The sequence below is a fragment of the Oratosquilla oratoria genome, chromosome 44, assembly GCF_046742065.1.
Source record: "Oratosquilla oratoria isolate Oo_2021 chromosome 44, ASM4674206v1, whole genome shotgun sequence".
Lineage (NCBI taxonomy): Eukaryota > Metazoa > Arthropoda > Malacostraca > Stomatopoda > Squillidae > Oratosquilla > Oratosquilla oratoria.
In genome coordinates, this window is record NC_134820.1 from 8,148,488 (window position 1) to 8,153,487 (window position 5,000).

The window sequence follows — 5,000 nt, forward strand, 5'->3', positions numbered from 1 at the left end:
TTTAGGAGCAGGAAAGAGTTCTGACATTCCGGAGTCCAGGAGTAAGGTATGGAGCAGCTTGTCATCCTGGTGAGGGGTAAGGATACCTCTGAGAAGTTTGGGCAGAACTTCCTATAGAATCCGGCCATACCCAGAAAGCGCCTAAGTGCTTTCCGAGTAGCGGGAGCCGGGTAGTCGAGAATGGCCGAGATGTTGGCTCGTTTCGGCCGGACGACGCCTTGTCCCACCTCGTGTCCCAAGTACGTCACTGTGGCTTGGGCGAAGACGGTTTTGGAAAGCTGGACGGTGAGGTTGGCTTCTTCCATTCGGGACATTACGACATCTAGTAGGTGTATATGGTTCTGCCAATTAGAAGAATATATTATTATATCATCTAAATATACCGCTACTCCATCAATGTCCTGTAATAGGCTACTCATGGTACGTTGAAACGTAGCCGGACTGTTACGTAACCCAAACGGCATGACGGTGTATTCATAGAGTCCAAAGGGAGTGATGAATGCAGAGATGGGACGACCTTGTGGAGCTAAGGGAATTTGGTAGTACCCTTTTGTGAGGTCAATTTTTGTAATAAACTTGGACTGTCCCACCTTATCTATTAAATCGTCGACGCGGGGAAGAGGATAAGCGTCAGGGATGGTCACAGCATTCACTCGGCGGTAATCCGTGCACAGTCGAGTTTGTCCGTTTTCTTTAGGGACCAGAACGCACGGAGCGGCCCATGGGGAATTACTGGGAACTGCCAAACCGTGCTGCACTAGATAGTTGACTTCTCTCTTCATGATCAGCTTCTTCTGGGGATGCAGTCGGTACGGGTGCTGGTGGCTAGGAGAAGTTCCTGGATACAGTTGAATTTCATGGGACGTCAGGTTACAACGGCCAGGATTATCTCGGAACAAGGATCTGTGACTAGAAATAATTTCAGAAATTTCCTTAGCTTGATCAGGATTCAAGTGGTTAAGGTACGAAAGTAGGTTGTTCAAGATGTCGCTGTTGTTGCCGACTGTGGGAGGATCGAAATGTGGCAACGTCGGTTCGTGGACTCGTGGACGGTCGGTTGACATAGGTATTTTACTGGGACCATGATTTAGCGAAAGCAATGGTTTGACTGAACTGTCTAGTGGTATTTTGGCAAGGTATGGCTTAAGCAAGTTAACATGTACAAGTTGAGTAGTTTTACGTCTGTCAGGGGTTTCTAGTACGTAATTATATTCTGACATCTTTTTCTGAATTTTATAAGGACCATGGTATTTAGCTTGAAGAGGCTGTCCAGAGATAGGAATGTATGCAAGAACCATATCTCCCTCCTTGAATTCTCTCTTACGAGATTTCTGATCAAAATTAACCTTCATTTTACTTTGTGCATGTTCAAGGTTCTTCAAGGCAAAGGAATGAATTCTGGCTAGGTTATCCTTAAGGGAAACAATATACTGGTTAACAGACTGTAAAGGTGAGGTAGAAGAAGATATGATATGGTCCTTGATTACCTTGAGGGGTCCCCTTACCTTCCTTCCATATAACAATTCAAAGGGAGAAACACCCAGAGCTTCGGATGGTGTTTCACGGAGCGTAAAGAGGAGGAAAGGCAATCCCTCATCCCAGTCACGGTCTTCCTCGTAACAGAATTTACGTATCATATTCTTTAACGTTTGATGACATCGTTCTAGAACTCCCTGACTGGCGGGGTGGTACGCTGTAGACAGAGATTGTTTAACATTTAATTCCTTGAGGACTTGGGTAAAGAGTTTGCTAGTGAAATTAGAACCTCTATCTGACTGTATTTCCTGAGGAATACCAAAGGAAGTAAACATGTGAGTTAAATACTTAATTACACTCTTAGCAGAAATATTCTTTAAAGGAAAAGCTTCAGGGTACCTGGTAGTGGGACAAAGAACTGTTAAAATGTACTGGTTACCCTTCTTGGTTTTAGGCAATGGGCCTACTATGTCAATCACTAGTTTCTGAAAGGGTTCACTAGGTACTTTAATGGGTTGAAGGGGATACGGAGGAATAGACTCGTTTGACTTGCCTACTATTTGGCAAGTGTGGCAACATTTAACGAATCTACTTACCTCTGCTTTCATGCCAGGCCAAAAGAATTCTGACAAGAGTCGTAAATAAGTTTTCTTAATACCTAAGTGTCCTGAGTGTCCAGCATGAGCAATCTGTATTACCTGAGTCCTCAAGTTAACAGGTAGAACAATTTGGTGACATTCTGCCCAGGTATCATCATCAGAAAGATGACTAGGTTTATATAGTCTCATCAGTATTCCTTCGTGCAAATAAAAGGAAGGAGTATGTAGGATATCCTCCTTGGGAATAACTCTATTAAACAAGGGAGCTAATGAAGGGTCGTTCTGTTGAGCCTCTTTGATGCTCAGCTCGGAGGGTAGTGTAAGCGGGGTGGTTGGGGTGGTTGGAGAGGTAAGAGTTGGTTGGTTAGCTGGCGCTTGGGATCGTGTGATAGCACAGGTTGGAAATAGGTTGGGTTGGGTTTGCTCTATGGTAGAAGTTGGGTTATATGGTAGGGGAGAAGTAGAAACAATTAAAATCTGCTTCAGGAACAGGTAGGGTTGCCGTTTCACTTACTCCTACGGAGACAGTATCCTTGATGAGTCCACAGTTCAGGTGTACCTTTGCCAGAGGTACTGAGAAGGGATTGTGGAAGTCCTGCAAGTATACACGTTCTCCTGTATAATTACGTTGGACTCCCGGCAGTGCTGACTGAAGTAGCAGGGACTGTGCTGCTCCTGTGTCCCGTACTATTCGGATGTTGTGTTGTACGTGGTCTGTACCAAGTGATACTGTTCCCGTTGAACGGAAGGGCTGAAAAGGATCTACAGAATTGGCAGTAGAATGGTTAAAGGAAGCTACAGATTTTATATTCTTTTGATCTACTTTACATTTTGGGTCTGGGCAATTTGCAATTACATGTCCTGGTTTCTTACAGAAGAAACAAAGAGGGAAACTAGGGCTATCAATTTTCCCATCTTTACTACCACTAGTTGGTTTTACATGAGGTTGTTGGCGGTTACTGTCCTTTCCAACATTTTTGTGAATCAATGAGAGGGTATCAGTCAATTTGGCTGCTTTCATAAGGTCAAATTCCTCCTTGTCAACAATGTGAATTTTCAAGTAGTGAGGAATTTTACGCACGAATTCCTCTAACGCGATCAAGTTCACTACTTTCTCAAGATTATCGGCTGATGCCGATTTAATCCACTTTCTTAACGCTCGTAGTTTGTCTGACGCGAATTCCATGTATGTCTGATGGCTAAGTTTGTTTGAATTTCGAAATGTTTGTCAATAACCTTCGGTGGAAATTTCATAAGCGGAAAGAATTGTCTGACCGTTTCGTAATCAGTGTTATTTTCCAGATTGTTACATACTTGTAACGCTTTTGTGGACAACTTTGGTTTAACTAACCATATCCAATATGCTTGGGGAATTGCAAAATGTTTACTTACTTCTTCAAATTCTCGAAAAAATAAGGTTGGATTCTCGTCTGAGAAAGAGGGAATAAGTTTGGTGTACTTCAAAAGATCTAACTTACTTGAATTTGAAACCACTTGTTGACTTGATAGTTCGAGTCGTTTTAGTTCGATTTCGTGTTGTCTTTGAAACTGTTTTTGTTCTTTATCATGCTGTCTTTGCTCTTTGTCATGCTCTCTTTCACGCTGCACTTCGAGTTCCTTAATTTGCAGTTCATGCTTCATCTTCCTTTCAAGTATCTGATACTCTAGAGGGTCTAATTGAGTCTCTTTCGTAGGGCTAATGTCTAATTTGGCTGCAACTATTTGTTCTAAGCGTTCAAATTCTCCGTCTTCGTCTTCCGTTTTCTTCAACTGATCTATGTGACTCAATATTAGTTGAACTAATTCAGTTCTACTAATATTCGCTGGATACGTTAATTCCCATCTTGTTGCTATTTCTTTCAGACATTCTTTATTTGGGTTCTGAATTATCAGTTCTTCCACCGAGGGGTTCTCAACAAAGTTTTCGATATTCAGTTCTGACATCTCGAAATTTTTACTCGCTAACAGTTGCTACTCAGCAAGGTAGAACGCTTGGTTCGCTTACGTGGTATACCGGACAAGAGATACAAGTAGAATTATAATACTCGACTCCCACGAATATTATAAATCTTTGGGACAGAATACATTAACCAAAACTACATGCCGTAAGTAGGATAGAATTAACGTTCCCACACGTATCCTAAACGGATCCTACTTCAGTACTCTTACGAAATTTACAGCTGCAAGAGTTTAACGTGGTCATGTGCAATGGCGTATTTACGATTAACTGAATTACTGTACTGGGGTACTGAGTTGCAAGTTTACCGGACAGATGGACAATTTCGATGGTTGTGGGAAATGCAAGTGTAACTTATGTATTACGTTTCGCTCGTATATCTCACACCTTCTTAGTTTTTGTTCGGGTAAGAGGATTCCGACGGGCCCCCATTATATGTTATGCCTTCCGTGAGGATATAAGGAAATATGTCTAGGAGGGGTTCGTACTTAGTGGCCTTGATGTGGGTAAGGCAAATCCAAACGGAAGTTAACATAAATAACTAATTTAATGTATAACAAAAAGCCAACAAAACAAATATAAGAACTTTACAACAACAAAATTAATCAATTGACAATTAATTCCTCAACCGAAAACCAAGTCATGAGAATACAGATTACGTGGATACGCCACGGTACTAGAGCAAAAGCGATATGGGAGAGGTTAAGTTACGCGCCGCTCGCCAGCGAAATGGTCCTCGCTAGGAGCCGGCCGATGCATTATATATACAGTTGGTGAGGTCTGGAGGAAGGCGAAGGATGAGCCGGACAGAACTGGTTTTCGCGTCCGTCGGCTTAGAGAGAGTAGATCCCATAAAGTATACAAGCAGTTTTTACCGTACATACGTAATTACCTAACAAGTACAGGATAACACAGATACAGATATTTTTAGATACATGGAGGATGGTGGGCCATCACAACGTATACAA